This window comes from Giraffa tippelskirchi, chromosome 13, assembly GCF_054371585.1.
Source record: "Giraffa tippelskirchi isolate mGirTip1 chromosome 13, T2T-mGirTip1v1.2.pri, whole genome shotgun sequence".
Taxonomy (NCBI): Eukaryota; Metazoa; Chordata; class Mammalia; order Artiodactyla; family Giraffidae; genus Giraffa; species Giraffa tippelskirchi.
The window spans coordinates 68,283,796-68,301,005 of NC_137287.1; the positions used below are offsets into that span (position 1 = coordinate 68,283,796).

Sequence of the window (17,210 nt, forward strand, 5' to 3'; positions counted from 1 at the left end):
ACATCTTCATTCCATTGCCTTCTCTTCTTGAAACGCCAAGCTGTAATTTTCAGGGTGCTAAATGTCAAGAGACTGAAGAAAGTCACTAACTCTTTCTTTTTGATTAGGTTAAATTGTTTTGCTTTTCTTCTTTTCTTTCTCCTCTTTTTTGTTCTCTTAAGTGTATGATCAGATTTATTTTCCAAAGTTGTTATCATCTTAGGGAAACTTTCATTAGCATTTCCCATACACACTTTAATTAAAGGAAACTCATGTTTTGCTCGTCACCAGAGAAATGAAAGGAATAATCTAATGCTAAACATGTTTTTACTTTGCATTAATTTAACTGGACCCCCCTCCCCTGCCCAATATAAGAACAGAAATAAGGCCATGCTCAAAATTCTCCAAGCCAGGCTTCAACAGTATGTGAACCATGAACTTCCAGATACTCAACCTGGATTTAGAAAAGCCAGAGGAGCCAGAGATCAACTTGCCAACATCTGATGGATCACTGAAAAAGCAAGAGAGTTCCATAAAAACATCTACTTCTGCTTTATTGACTATGCCAACGCCTTTGACTGTGTGGATCACAACAAACTGTGGAAAACTCTTAAAGAGATGGGAATACCAGACCACTGACCTGCCTCCTGAGAAATCTGTATGCAAGTGAAGAAGCAACAGTTAGAACCAGACATGGAACAATAGACTGGTTCCAAATTGGAACAGGAGTATGTCATGGCTGTATACTGTCACCTTGCTTATTTAATTTATATGCAGAGTACATCATGAGAAACGCTGGGCTGGATGAAGCCCAAGCTGGAATCAAGATTTCCGGGAGAAATATCAATAACCTCAGATATGCGGATGACACCACCCTTATGGCAGAAAGCGAAGAAGAACTAAAGAGCCTCTTGATGAAGGTGAAAGAAGAGAGTGAAAGAGTTGGCTTAAAACTCAACATTCAGAAAACTAAGATCATGGCATCTGGTCCCATCACTTCATGGCAAATAGATGGGGAAACAGTAGAAATAGTGACAGACTTTATTTTTTTGGACTCCAAAATCACTGCAGATGGTGACTGCAGCCATGAAATTAAAAGACACTTGCTCTTTAGAAGAAAAGTTATGACCAACCTAGATAGCATATTAAAAAGCAGAGACATTACCTTGCCAATAAAGGTCCATCTAGTCAAAGGTATGGTTTTTCTAGTAGTCATGTATGGATGTGAGAGTTGGACTATAAAGAAAGTTGAGTGCCAAAGAATTGATGCTTTTGAACTGTGGTGTTGGAGAGGACTCTTGAGAGTCCCTTGGACTGCAAGGAGATCCAACCAGTCCATCCTAAAGGAAATCAGCCCTGAATATTCTTTGGAAGGACTGATGCTGAAGCTGAAACTCCAATACTTTGGCTACCTGATGGAAAGAACTGACTCATTAGAAAAGATCCTGATGCTGGGGAAGATTGAAGGCAGGAGGAGAAGGGGATGACAGAGGATGAGATGGCTGGATGGCATCACCGACTCAATGGACATGAGTTTGAGCAAGCTCCAGGAGTTGGTGATGGACAGGAAAGCCTGGCATGCTGCAGTCTATGGGGTCACAAAGAGTCTGACACGACTGAGCGACTGAACTGAACTGAAGGCCATAGACCAATACTCACTCTGAGAAAAATTCATAAATGGCATGATTCCAAGGCTGCTTCCAATTATCCCATGTCCTTTTTGGTTTTAAAGGACAAAACTCTAAATGAGGTGTTGTACTTTCCTGTAAGAAAGACAGCATTAATTGCTGACATTTTAATGTCCTGCTGAAGAGTGTCCATGAGGTATAATGTATCTATTTCTATATGGTTCCCACATCAATTGTACAATTTCATACCTGGCTTACTTGCATTAGTCCTTTTACTAAATTAATGCAGCTAATTTCATTCATTTTATAAAAGTTAAATATATATAGAAATATACCTTGAAAATGTATGGAAACCTGATAAACTGTATTTTACTTGTTGAACCATCTCTTAACATATAGATTGATTGTAAGAATAAGTGTTCTTGGAATTTTTCTGCTTCTTGTTTCCCCACCAACAAGGGAAGACCATCTATTTTCTTTTGGTATAAACTCCTATTCCTGTGGTTTTTAAACATACCCAAAACCTTCATTGCCCATGATCTTTATATTGCCTGTGGTCACTTTCAAATAAATTGCTTTGAAAATTTTTTCATTTTTGTGTGTAATTTAGAAATTACTCAGGTTGGTGAGGAAATTTTTAAGATAACTCAGTCTGTGTACCAGAGAACAAAATATTACAAAAACTGCCTGCTTGTGAGCTGTGGTTCCTTGGCAAAGAATCCTGGCTGAAAAGAACTGACATTTATAGAGTATGACCCCTGCCTCTTGTCTAGCTCCTTCCACTCTCTGTTATGGGCTTCCTGGGACTTGCCCCTGCCACCGTTGGCCACTGAACCTGAGAAGTGAAGTAAGAGCCACTGAAATGTCCACAGAGCAAAGAGTAGATAGGACCCCATCCTGGTCAGCTCATGATGCGTGCACATTATAATCCAAAGGCAATTCATTAATTTACAGTGAGAAATCACTGTTACAGAGACCTGAAATACTTAGAATCTGCACGTCATTCTCCGTGTAAACAGACTTACATGAGAAGCCATGTGATAATTATAAAATTTTACATGAGCATGGAATTAGAGAGTGGGGAGTTAATAGCATCTGGCTAAAAGAGCTGGAGATAACCTTTTCCTAAAAGGGATGTTCTTACTAATGGGACTACATTATTTGAAGTCCATTAGCTAATACTCCATCCCTAGATGTGCTTGGATAGGTATTCTAGCATCTACCTCAGTGACTCACCTTGTTTTGTGTTTCCTAACTGACCATGTCGTTTTAATGACTGATGCATTCTTTATTTAGACATGTCAATACACTTAATCATATCATGGTGGAATTAACTCTGCTTAGGAGCCATTCTGTCTCTTTAAAGTGATGGCCATTCATCCATCAAATATTTATGGAGTGTTTCCTATGTACCAAGCTCTGTGCCCTGCATTAGGCCTGCAGCAGTAAGCAAAACAAACAAGTGATACAGTCTGGTGGGGGAAATAACAATTAAACAAGCAATCACAGTAATGTGTGATAACAGAATGAAAATAGCAAGGAGCTATAAATCACATCACCCCTAGTCTAGGGGGCTTCTGGGAGAAACTGATGCCAAATTTGAGAACTGAAGGATTGAGTTGGAAAAGGCAGAGATGAGAAAAGTATTTTTTTAAATTAATTTTTATTGGAGTGTAGTTGCTTTACAATGTTGTGTTAGTTTCTACTGTATAGCAAAGTGAATCAGCTATATTTATACATATATCCCTTCTTTTTTTGGATTTCTTTCCCATTTAGGTCACCACAGAGCACTGAGTAGAGTTCCTTGAGCTATACAGTAGGTTCTCATTGGTTATCTATTTTAAACATATCAATAGTATATATATGTCAATCCCAATTTCCCAGTTCATCCCACCCCTCCCTTCCCTTTTGGTGTCCATATGTTTGTTCTCTACATCTGTGTCTCTATTTCTGTTTTGCAAATAAGATCATCTATACCATTCTTCTAGATTCCACATATATGTGCTAATATACAATATTTGTTTTTCTCTTTCTGACTTATTCACTCTGTATGACAGTCTCTAAGGTCCATCCACATCTCTACAATTTCATTCCTTTTTATGAAAGAGTAATACTCCATTGTATCATGTACCATATCTTCTTTATCTGTTCCTCTGTTGCTTCCATGTCCTGACTGTTATAAATAGTGCTGCAATGAACATTGGGGTGCACGTGTCTTTTTGAATTATGGATTTCTCTGGGTATATGCCCAGGAGTGAGATTGCTGGATCATATGGTAGTTCTACGTTTAATTTTTTAAGGAACTGTTCTCCATAGTGGTGGTAACAATTTACATTCCAACAACAGTGCAAGAGGGTTCTCTGTTCTCCACATCCTCTTCAGCATTTATTGTTTGTAGATTTTTTAATGATGGCTGCTCTGACAGGTGTGAGGTGATACCTCATTGTAGTTTTGATTTGCATTTCTCTAATAATTAGTGATGTTGAACATCTTTTCATGAGTTTGTTGGCCATCTATATGTCTTCTTTGGAGAAATGTCTATTTAGGTCTTCAGCCCATTATTTGATTGAGTTGTTCATTTTTTTGGTTGGTACTGAGCTGCATGAGAAGAAAAGTATTATTGGTAAAGGGGACTTCCTATGTGAAGGCTTTGAGGAGAGAGAGTACAAGCTACCTGTAAGGCACTGAAATACTATCATTAGGGCTAAGATATAAAGTGAAGATGATAATGGCTGGTGGTCTTGGTAGGGAACCTCATGAAGGATCTTAGTAGACCTCTTATGGAGACTGAACTGTATCCTGAAAACAGTGGGGAAGACTCTGGAGGGTTTTAGCAGGAGAATGATGATTAAGTTTGCAGTTCAGAGCGATCACTCTGGCTGTAGCATGGAGAAAGGATTTGCAGGGAGAAAGATTAGAAAGTGTGAACCCAATGAGAGGATCATGGCGTGACTGCAGGCAAGAGTGGGTGGGTTGATAGGGTGAATCATGGTAGTGATAATGAGAGAATGGAGAAAATAGTGTTTTGAGATGTATTTATGGGGAAGATTGATTTCCCTGGTGGCTCAGTAAAGCATCTGCCTACAATGTGGGAGACCCAGGTTTGATCCCTGGGTCGGGAAGATCCCCTGGAGAAGGAAATAGCAACCCACTCCAGTACTCTTGCCTGGAAAATCCCATGGATGGAGGAGTCTGGCAGGCTGTAGTCCATGGGGTCGCACAGAGTCGGACGTGACCGAATGACTTGACTTTGTCAGTTTTTTGTCTTTTATGGGGAAGATTAGATAAGACTTGATGCCTGGATCAAATGTGTGGATGATGAATTCAGGCCAGAACATATTGAGTCTGAAGTGTTCATGAGTCTGTAAGGTGGGTAGATATGTAAATCTGCAGTCCAAGAGAAATGTCAGAGCTGGAGGTAAGATTTTAGAATCATCATGCCAGTATGGTCTTTGAAGCTATGAGAAGAGGTGAGCTCACTTATGGAAAGTATGGAGAATTCAGGAAGAGAAGAGCATTAAATTTCAGCTGGAAAAAAAAAAAAAAAAAGCAGCCTGAAAGTTAGAAGGAGGTAGTTTAGATGAATGGGCAATTTGAACCTCAAATCCTGTCCTGTGTGTCTGCTTTCCAGAACCATTTTTCTATTCTGATTCTCTTAACATGGGTTTCTCTGGAAAATCTTTTAAGGCAAGGATTAATGTTCATACTTCATGTAGTATGTTCACACCCAGGTTAGCAAGGATGAAGAAAAAGGAAGAGAAGAAAGAAAAATGAGAATCAAAGCAAAATGATGTCAGTGGGGACCAGGTCATGGAGATTATTAGATCTGTTAAGGAAACTGGACTCTATCCATGTGTGTTAGTTGCTCAGTCGTGTCTAACTCTTTGCGACCCCATGAACTATAGCCTGCCAGGCTCCTCTGTCCACAGAATTCTCCAGGCAAGCATACTGGAGTGGGTTGCCATGCTTCCTACCATTTCACAATAAACATACCTCCCAAATTGATGAGTTCCAGCAACATATCAGATGACCAGTCCAGCCAGGTCTCCAGCAGTCAACACAGTAACAGTGGGACTGTGGTGCACACTTGGGAAGGAGATAAAGGAAAAGAGCTGGCAAAGGAAGAAAAAGTGAAGAAATCAATAGATGGTTACTGGAGGTTTGGGGACATGCCCTTTTGTGCTCATTGCATGACAATGTAGCTTGATAATACTAAACTCCCATTTGAGGAGAACAGATCAGGTTATAAAATTTATAACAGCTTTCTGCACCTTCTGCCATTTGGCCTTTCGGCTCATTTAAAATGTAGTGGTCACAACGCTTTTTGCGCCCATAGGTCAGTAGAAGAATTATCTTCCTGCCTCTGCTTATAGCATATTATCATTTAAGAGGGGGCTCTTCTAATCTTTGCATGCTGCTCTCCCATCTGTCCCTTCAGTTTGCACTTTTGCCAGAATTCAAGCTAAAAGTCACAGCTAACCCTGTAATGTAAGATGTCTGTGGTGCTCAGTGTTAACTCACTGAATTGAAAGAATCAAACAGACTAAAATTTCTAAACAAGAAAAGCCTCTTAGGTTGAAGGCTTCCTGAAAATTTGCATATTTTCATTTCATTGCTTTATAAATTATCATCAGGAAGTTGAATCTCTGTTGTCTATAAGCAGTATGATGAAGTGCAATTTTTTACCTCTAACGGATTTGTTTTTAAAGAAGGGAAAGCTTGGACTCAAATATTTCAGATGTTTTCTACGACCCCTTGTTATTTAAAACTCATTCATTAAACAGCTGATGAATAGGTCTATTACATTTTTTCAAGCTGATGAAATGCTCATTTTGAAAAGTTATAATGAATGATCTCACAGTGACTTCACTGCAATACATCTTTCTCAATGTCCAGTGTTATATGGAATTGAGTCACAATTTGCTCTATAAATTGACAGGCTAGCAGTTACTATTTTTCATGTATAAGCAGGAGTCTGTCTTTGATCTTAATCATATTTTCAGTAGTAGAGGAGATGGAGGTGGTGCAGCATTATTATTTTCCCTGCATAGAAAATTATACCACAAAATAAATCATGTGCAGGGCTATCATAATGACCACAGTGGTTATGACAGGAAAAAAGAATAGTTACAGCTACCCTTCAGTACACAGTGAAATAGTGAACAATTTGTTAAATATCCCTAGAGTCCATTAAACTGGCATATGATCGGGTTGGTGGCTACCCAGCCTCAGTGGGAACCAATTAGAATTCACCAAAAATGAAAATGGATGAATCTGGAAAATCAGTGTTAGATTTACAGGGAAAGCAAACATGTAACATCACTGAGCTAAGAATAATCTTGGTAAGCATTCTCTGAAAGCTATTGGTCAGAGAGGATTGTGTAGTGCCATGTTCATAGTTTTTTGACTGTTTCTTCTGCAATATTTTAAGCCATCACTGCAAGGAAATTAAATTAGTCAGATTTAGCCTCCACTACATGAGAGAATAACTCTGCAAATTGCAGCCATTATTAATTTTGTTCCAGAAGCAGCCTTGAATGAAACATTCATGTGATTTTTCTTTTCGTTTTGCATTTAAACTACAGATAAAGACTACTGATTGCTCCAGATAAATGCTATGAAAATGCTGAAGACTTTACCGCATTCCTTTTAAAGTCAGATATTCAATTGTGAAAGATGTTCGAACAATCTCATGATGGATGTTCATTAGTTCACTGCTCTCAAGACAAGTTACTACTACACATCTCTGATACTGATCATGTTTTTGCAGTCATGATTGAGCTATTAAAGAAAAAGCACTCTACAGAGCTCTCTCAACTGTGTCCAAACCAGCACCAACTTGAAATATCATTGGCTTACTCAGCAGCATCAAAACCTACAAAAGCAAATAGGTTAGTTCCATCTCAGAGACTTTTCTGCAGCAGTAAATGGATTTGCCCTTTTTAGAGCAGGGAGCACAGTTCCAATACAATTATTCTTATTGGACTAGACGAAGGAATTTACTTCAAATGAGGTTGCTAGTTGTCCTGTGGAAGCTGTGTCAGAATAAATATCCAGCTACTCTTCAGAGGCATAATTTGTTCATTCTCCCATGAAACATGTACACCTCATGAACTGTAGATAGCTGGCTTTGTTTAGATGGCGGAAAAATTCTTTTATTCTATTAACACTTGCATTGCTCAGGTAAGGTACCATTTTAATGAATACCTTGACATACAGTTCTTTGCAAAGGGGCCATTTTCACATGCCAGATGTCCTGAAGCAATCTCTCTTTGTTACTTGTTCACAATCAATTTTATTAAGGGAAAAATATTTATTTTTCAATGTTTCAACTAAACTCTTACATTTCCATGAACCTGTTCCCACCTCTCCATGTGGGGAAATTCTGAAGAAATAATAGGAACAACTACCATTCTGTGAGTGCTTTACCAGGTGCCAATCACGGGAACAGACTTCACATTCCTGAGGCTCTGAGAGATTATATAACTTGTGCAAAATCACACCGAGAGTAACTGTCAAAATTCTTCCAAAACTGAGGTCTCTTAAATGTGACACTGCATTGCTTTTTCTCTGGAAAGGTCTGAGAAAAGCCACATCTTTTGCAGTTTATACATTGTGGAGATTTGTGCAGTATTCACTAGCAACAGCAAGAACTCTCAAGACAAAAGACTGTATTCTCAGGGCTAAACTTTGGGCAATTGAAGATAATGAGCTAGAACTCTTCAATGACACATTAATGACAAAGCCAGAAAGCCACCAAGTCAGTGCTCCCCAGTGAGAAGCACATGATTAAAGAATGAGAATTGAGGATGGAGAGGCAGGAATAGAAAATGAAAAAGGGGCAGTGAAATCTTGACTCTGGCTGTACTGCTCTCGGCCAAAGTCTTCACCAAGAGAAAATTGGTGGGTAGATAATCCCATACCCAGGCTGGACTTGGACTTGCATTATTTGTAACTTGCTGCCTCTATTAGTGATTAAAATCATTAAGTTGAATTATTCTCAACCAAAGCTTACTTGTTTTTAGTGCAGTTTCAAATTTGAAGACTCTCTTCTGTTATTTTAAGGGGCAGCATCTGGACCAGGTGGACTGGACCCAGAGATGTAGTCATCCTCAGTACAGTTCAGTTCAGTCACTCAGTCGTGTCCAACTCTTTGCGACCCCATGGACTGAGGCATGCCAAGCCTCCCTGTCCATCACCAACTCCTGAAGTTTACTCAAACTCATGTCCATTGAGTCGGTGATGCCATCCAACCATCTCATCCTCTGTCGTCCCCTTCTCCTCTCACCTTCAATCTTTCCCAGCATCAGAGTCTTTTCCAATGACTCAGTTCTTCACATCAGGTAGCCAAAGTATTGGAGTTTCAGTTTCAGCATCAGTCCTTCCAATGAATATTCAGGGATGATTTCCTTTAGGACTGACTGGTTGGATCTCCCTGCAGTCCAAGGGACTCTCAAGAGTCTTCTCCAACACCACAGTTCAAAAGCATCGGTTCTTCAGCACTCAACTTTCTTCATAGTCCAACTCTCACAACATACATGACTCCTGGATAAACCATAGCTTTGACTAGACAGACCTTTGTTGGCAAAGTAATGTCTCTGCTTTTTAATATGCTATCTAAGTTGGTCATAACTTTTCTTTCAAGGAACAAGTATCTTTTTATTTCATGGCTGCAGTCACCACCTGCAATGATTTTGGAGCCCCCCAAAATAAAGTCTGTCACTGTTTCCACTGTTTCCCCATCTATTTGCCATGAAGTGATGGGGCCAAATACCATGATCTTAGTTTTCTGAAAGTTGAGTTTTAAGCCAACTTTTTCACTCTCTTCTTTCACTTTCATCAAGAGGCTCTTTAGTTCTTATTCACTTTCTGCCATAAGGGTGGTGTCATCTGCATATCTGAGGTTATTGATATTTCTCCCTGCAATCTTGATTCCAGCTTGTGCTTCTTCCAGCCCAGCGTTTCTCATGAAGTACTCTGCACATAAGTTAAATAAGCAGGGTGACAATGTACAGCCTTGCTGTACTCCTTTCCCGATTTCGAACCAGTCTGTTGTTCCATGTCCAGTTCTAACTGTTGCTTCCTGACCTGCATACAGATTTCTCAGGAGGCAGGTCAGGTGGTCTGATATTCCCATCTCTTTCAGAATTTTCCACAGTTTGTTGTGATCCACACAGTCAAAGGCTTTGGCATAGTCAATAAAGCAGAAATAGATGTTTTTCTAGAACTCTCTTGCTTTCTCGATGATCCAACAGATGTTGGTAATTTGATCTCTGATGGCTTTTATAAATCCAGCTTGAACATCTGGAAGTTCACGATTTACATACTGTTGAAGCCTGGCTTGGAGAATTTTGAGTATTACTTTACTAGCCCTATATTAGTGATTCAAGTTATTAAGTTGAAGTATTTTCAACCAAAGCTTACTTGTTTTTAATACCTTTTCAAATTTGAAGACTGTCTTCTGTTATTTTAAGGGGCAGCATCTGGACCAGGTGGACTTGAGCCAGAGCTGTAGTCTTCCTCAGTTCAGTCATCCTCTGGGTGCTATAATAAAGTAGATTGATAACCACACTTACAAAATAGCTCCCCAAAAGGGATAATGTTGGAAAGAACCAACTGTTACACCTACATTAGAGAAACACCCATAGACTTACTGGATTGCTTAGTCTTCATTAGTATAGCCAGTAATCAGTAACCAATATAACCATAAAATATGCGATTTTATAATCATAAAACCGTTTTATATTAATAAAATATACGATTCCTATGAAACTTCCTTACTTGACTACTGCAAAGATCATTCTACCTATGTAACTCCTTCCATTATAAAATCAAGGTTTAATTATACTTGTGATCCATGAAGATGTTTTCTCTCCAAAAAACCAAATCACTACTGACAAAGCAAAAATTCAGTGTTTATTCTGGAGTTATAAAGTAATTCCTTTTGAAAAGATCTTCATGAGTAAAGGAAAGCAATGAATTCAAATGAGCTTTCTTTTTGCAGCCACTGAAGGTGAAGTGTTGAGGATGAATCCTCTGCAATTTGCCCAATTTTCTATTTGCTTCCATGGGGGAGCTTGGCCATGTGTTGGGTTAGTTAACAACTTGTGTCTAAGGCTCACTAAAAGGAATTTCAAGGGTCACATAGTTTATTGCCTGTCTGGAAGCAAGACCAGCAGGGAACCCATTTCTCAGGGGAATTTGGCAGTGGCATATATTTAAAAAAAGAACAAAGAGATATTTTCTGTGTTTTTTTTCCTCTAAGATTATGTCTCTCTGCAGATTCTATACCCTGAATAGTATTCATTCTACTATTTAAAAACCAGTAAAAATTTCTGTGTCATGATTCTAAAAAACTTTTTTTACTTTTGTTATCTTTTCTTGTAGGGCTGTCAAAAGTATGCCAATGAGAAGAAAAACAAAATTAAAAGCTGTTCTGAGAAATTAAATTTCTTTTTTCTTGGGAATTTTTTTTCAGGTGGAAGAAAAATTGGGGATTTGATGTTGCTTTCATTATTGCTCTTCAAAAATCACTAATAGCTTTTACCTTTTTCTCTTTCTTCTTTTTAAGCAGTTCAGACATTTTTATTTTAAAATAACCTTCAGTTTAGAAAAAAGGCAATGTAAAACTTCAGTAGGGCAGAGGAATCTGAATCATGTTTTAGGGCAGTTTTCCCCCAGGGATTTGGAGGACTAGGGTTAGATCTTACATCAGAATTACCAATGGCTTTTTTCAAATTGTGTTTGCTTAATAAGGGCAAGACAGAATTTGAAGGGACTGAAGGTGGTACAGGGAGGGTGGTGGTCCATTTCCTATGGAAACTGGTTATGTTGCATTTTACCAGAATTATTTAGAGGTTCTCAAATGAATGAACATTTGACTTCCCTGGTGGCTCAGATGGTAAAGCGTCTGCCTACAATGCGGGAGACCCAGGTTCAGTCCCCGGGTTGGGAAGATCCTCTGGAGAAGGAAATGGCACCGCACTCCAATACTCTTGCCTGGAAAATCCCATGGATAGAGGAGCGTGGTAGGCTACAGTCCATGGGGTCGCAGAGTCGGACACGACTGAGCGACTTCACTTTCACTTTGTCCAGGTAACCTTCTCTCTCAGGTGGTGCAATTGGTGAAGCATCCACCTGCCAATGCAGGAGACACAAGACACACAAGTTCAATCCCCAGGTCAGGAAGAACCCCTGGAGTAGGCAGTGGCAACACATTCCAGTATTTTTGCCCGGAGAATTCCAAGGACAGAGGAGTCGGGCGGGACTACAGTCCATGGGGTCGCAGAGAGTTGGAATCAACTGAGCATGCACTGGCTGGCTGGTGGGTCAGGGGTGGGGAGATTCTGTTGCGCATCATTGAGTAAATGAGTTTTAAGCATCCAAACTCATTTACTTCCCACTGACAAAGCTGAAAAAGGCTAGGTATTTGTCCCCACCTAGTTGCTTTTGAACTGTGGTGTTGGAGAAGACTCTTGAGAGTCCCTTGGACTGCAAGGAGATCCAACCAGTCCATCCTAAAGGAGATCAGTCCTGGGTGTTCATTGGAAGGACTGATGGTGAAGCTCCAATACTTTGGTCACCTGATGCGAAGAACTGACTCATTAGAAAAGACCCTGATGCTGGGAAAGATTGAGGGCAGGAGGAGAAGGGGACGACAGAGGATGAGATGGTTGGATGGCATCACCGACTCGATGGACATGAGTTTGAGCAAGCTCCAGGAGTTAGTGATGGACAGGGAAGCCTGACATGCTGCAGTCCATGGCGTCGCAAAGAGTCGGACATGACTGAGTGACTGAACTGAACTGAACTGAACTGATTTGTCCCCACCCCCCTCACCAGCAAAGTGTGAGAACAAGCCTTAGCTTAACCAATCACAGGATCCCACTGGAACGTTGAATGAGGAGCGAGTAACATGGAAGGAGGACAGCTGCAGTTCCCAAGGACAGTAGAGCCAGTGTCCAGAGCTGGAGATAGAGGGCAGCAGCAGTAAAGGAACCCGCCATATTTCCGGTCCTTGTTCCCTTGTCTTGCGGACCAGTTTGGGGAACTACCCAGTGTGCTTCCAGTACTTTTTCTGCTGCAGTCGTTCAGAGTGAGTTTCTATCACTGGTGATAAGATCCTCACGGACAGAGGCTCTTTCTGAGATTTGAACCTGGAGATGTAGAGGTTAACGGGAGCTCCGGTCACACAGCACAGAAGCACTAACCTGTGTGGGTGGCCTTGCTAAAGCCCAACCTGCTCTGTCTCACCTGCTTTTGCTCAGGACACTTTTCTTGCCCAAGTCAAAGCCCAAAGGAGAATGACGTAATCACCAATAGCTCAGAGAAGAGAGTCAAAGAGCATAGTTTCAAGAAAAAGATTAATGTCACCCTTTCCGGCCCTTTTAACACTAGTTTAATTCCTGTTCTTTCATGGAGAGCAGCAGTTCTGGAAAAGGCACTGGTGTCTTGAGGCTTGATGCTGGGGTTCACTTAGCTAAGCCTTGTTGAAGACAAACTTGCCAGCAGCTGACAGTTACCTTTTCCTTTTTCCTTCCCCCTCCTACACTGAATCCATTCAGGGTGCTGAAAAGTACCAACCCAGAGCTAAGGCCGGCTCTTACCTGCTAGATGTTCTGAGACGGAGCCTCGGAAAATGAGAATATAATTTATCAAGCAGTGTGTGTTCAATGATTCAGAAAGATCCATATGTGCTTTTGTTTCAGCTGCTCTAATGAGAATGTGTCAACTTCAGTTAGATTCTTCTATTATCAGGCTTGTTTGTGACTAAAGCAGAGTGGCTGCTCTCCAGAGAGGCACGGTCTTCCTGCTGGGGTGTGCTAGGTTTGCAGAAGGTATTCTTCATCACTTGGGACCTATGGCTTAGGCCCCAGCCCCCTTAGAGCTGTCAAAAATAGATCTATTCTTTCCATAAGGAATTTGACAACATTCCAGCATCATTATCCACCTCCAGTACTTAGCAAGCAAAATAAAAGATCTAAGGCAAGAACTTCAAGAGTGAATGGTTTAGAGGGATGCAGGGTGGGCTGGAGCCCGAGGCTGATGCACAACAAGAGGTCACATTGTTTAACATATCACAAGGAAATGACACTCCTTTCCGGTCTCTGCTGAAATGAAGGTCAAGTCTTCCTGTTTGGAGACAACTGATGTCTGCAGGGGATAGAATATTTTACATTCAGAGAAATGTGCTGTCCAGCAAATAGATCCTGAAATACATGGATGGCCATGGATTAATATAAATGTGCCACTGAAGGAAAATGATCCCCACCCACTTCTAGCAAAACCTTGAGCTTTTGTATAGAAAGAGTAACCCTGGGGGTGAAAATGGGAATTTGGTGTGAAGCAAGTAATCTTTTTCTCTTCCAGCTCAATATTCCATCTGTTTTAAGGGTGAAGGAGGCATAAGAAGCTTCATGGCCAGGGAGACTAAGCCTGGTTTTTTCCATAGCAGTCAACATTCTCTGTGTGGGGGCAGGTCTAATGGCTTATTTGTGTGGATGGTCAAGTAAGAGTAGGGGTATAGAGAAAACAGAAGACAAGGGAACCAGGCAGAGCTCCTTTGAATGTATTTGTATGTCATCACTCTTGGGGTATCTGAAACCAAGATTCCTTACACTTTACTTTGGGTTGAGTTTTTCATTCTGATTCCTTCACAGGCAATTTGCATTAGAAAAGTGTGAAATTCATGGATGAAAATTCACAAATTTGCTTTGTTTCACAATTTGGTGGATGTCTCTGAATCATATCACCAGCTTCTTGGGAAACTTAACAATTGTCAGCCCCCATGAAGATATTGCAAGTGACGGCCAAAACTGTGAGTCCCCTGGGAAAAAATAATCTCAATGATTCTAGTAAAATGTGTAATTTACCTCCTTTGTTCCTCTACTTTGAATGATATCTGTATTTTTATTGACTGCTTCCTAGTGTTGGCTGTTTAATAATATCCTGAGGGAGTCTTGAGGTGGTTGACAGTTTTAGCAGATGACTAGAATTTTGACAGTATTTCTCTCACTCACCTTTTTATGTTCCAGTGATAATAATATTTTTTGAGTGCCTAATATGGGTTGCTGCTGCTGCTGCTGCTAAGTCGCTTCAGTCGTGTCTGACTCTGTGCAACCCCATAGACGGCAGCCTACAAGGTTCCCCCGTCCCTGGGATTCTCCAGGCAAGAACACTGGAGTGGGTTGCCATTTCCTTCTCCAATGCATGAAGGTGAACAGTGAAAGTGAAATCGCTCAGTCGTGTCGGAGTCTTAGTGACCCCATGGACTGCAGCCTACCCGGCTCCTCCGTTCATGGGATTTTCCAGGCAAGAGTACTGGAGTGAGGTGCCATTGCCATCTCCGCTAATATGTGTTAAGCACTATGTAAGTTTTATAACAAGCTTACTTAATGGTGTGCTATAGCTAATTTTTTTAAACTTTTTATTTTGTATTGGGGTATAGCCAATTAACAATGTTGCAGTAGTTTCAGGTGAACAGCAAAGGGACTCAGCCATACATATACATGTATTCATCTCCCCCAAGGGCTTCCTGGATGGCTCAGACGTAAAGAATCTGCCTGCAGTGCAGGAGATGCTGATACCGTCCCTGGGTCCAGAAGATTCCCTGGAGGAGGAAATGACAACCCACTCCAGTGTTCTTCCCTGGAAAATCCCATGGACAGAGGAGCCTAGCAGGCTACAGTCCATAGGGTCGCAAAGAGTCAGACATGACAGAGCACGCATGTCATATCATGTCATTCTCCCCCAGACCTCCCTCCTATCCAGGCTGCCACGGTGCTATAGCTCATTTCAAGGACTAAGACTTCCCTGGCGATCCAGTGATTAAGATTTTGCCTTCCAATGCAGAGGGTGCAGGTTTGATCCCTGGTTAGGGAGCTAAGATTCCACATGTCTTAGGACCAAAAATCAAAATATAAAATAGAGGCAATATTGTAACAAATTCGATGAAGACTTTAAAAATGGTGCAATTGAAAAAATGTCTTTTAAAAAAACGATTGCACAACTATAGCACAAAAATTATCTAAGTGATTTCTGCACACTAGCTGTTTTCTTGTTTGCTATGGTTCTGTTTTTCTTGTGGGTTTTCTGGTGGGTTTTTTTTTTTTTTTTGCATGTATTCAGGGAGAGTCTTGCTGGCTTTGTGGATTGATGAATGCACAATCCTGATATTTTGCTTCTTCAACCCTCTTCCTGCCATGTCAGGAGCACCTCATTCGATTTTATAATTGTTTCTGATCCTTTTCAAGTTAAAGCTGCTTAACTCGCCCTTCAGCGGGGTATCAAAGTTGGCTGCTGGCGGCTGATAGGTATTATCAGAGGCTGCAAATCAGAAAGTGCTTCATCAAATCAATGTACTATGGCTCTGGATGGGCAAGCACATGGGTATTTCCTTCTATCACCGTGATGGAACGTTAGTAAGAATTAACTAATTTGCTGTCTGAATGGGTGTCTTTGATTTGAGACCTTAAAAAACTATGCTAATACTGCCTTTCATCTATTTGAAATCTTGTATTGAAATTTTCCCAAAACTCTAAAAGAGTTGAGCACATGATGTTAGACTTTTTCTAAATGCTGAGTGAGTTGAGTCAGAATACACAGTATGTTAATTTGATTTCTTTAATATTTACTAACATGCTATCCAATAAATACACATATGATATGTAGGAACAAAACATTTAAAAATATGGATATAAAATGAGAAACTTGGGAAACAATTGTAAGATTTTTTTTAATAAGATTTCCCCCAAATGATTATAAAATTTCCCCAAGTAGATTCCCTGGGACACAAGTGGGTCCCTGAAAAAAAAAAACAAAGACGTTAAGTTGTTCAATAAATTTGGAAGACAGTGCATACTTTGTTTCTTACTTGGAGAGATGCGATGCATATTAGCATGTAGTGGAATCTATAGCCCTCTGCAGCAGGAGATCTGGGTTTTCCTCAAGACCATTCTTTCTCAAATGTACTTCACCCTTGAAGATTTTATTGGGTAATACCTTCTAACATCTCACAAAAACCACCATTTGGGGAATGCAGACAGTGAAAATGGAAAGAAAGATGAGCTTCAACTTTCAGATGTGGATTCTTCTACCAGAGAAATTTTGAGAATGCCATTCTCTCCAGTCAGGATTAGTGAGGTTCAAGCCTATGAAAGAAATTTGGGGACAGTGTGGAAGAATAGCAGGGGGAAGTCTGTACTGATATGCACTCATCCAACAGCCTGGTATGTAATTTGGCCAGACCCATGCCTCCCCCTTGGTGGCACTCTCTGTAATTGGAGAAAAGATCCTGTGTTCGCTCCCCTCCCTCAACCAAATGCAAAAGAGGGAAACAGAGACTTGTGAAAACTGAATTGTTGTTGTTGTTGTTTAGTCACTAAGTCGTGTCCAACTCTGTGTGTCCCCATGAACTGTATGTAGCACATCAGTCTTCCCTGTCCTTCACCATCTCCCAGAGTTTGCTCATACTCATGTCCATTGAGTCAATAATGCCATCCAACCATCTCATCCTCTGTTGCTCCCTTTTTCTCTTGGCATCAATCTTTCCCAGCATTGCGCTCTTTTCCAGTGAGTTGGCTCTTCACATCAGGAGGCCAAAGT

At 40.5% G+C, this 17,210-nt stretch overlaps 1 protein-coding gene across 8 annotated transcripts in view; it reads left to right on the plus strand.

Moving 5' to 3' along the window:
* The window catches only part of OTUD1 (OTU deubiquitinase 1), a 132,509-nt gene that overhangs the window by 101,773 nt on the left and 13,526 nt on the right, over positions 1–17,210 (plus strand). For 4 of the 8 annotated variants that reach the window (XM_081556789.1, XM_081556791.1, XM_081556785.1 and 1 more), the window contains 3 exons: positions 3,384–3,423; positions 7,193–7,498; positions 14,267–14,424. The gene's annotated coding sequence lies outside the window, so the exon portion shown is untranslated. Of the gene's footprint in view, positions 1–3,383; positions 3,424–7,192; positions 7,499–14,266; positions 14,483–17,210 lie in introns of those variants that run through there. The other 4 variants (XM_081556783.1, XM_081556786.1, XM_081556790.1 and 1 more) reach the window with 4 other exon arrangements.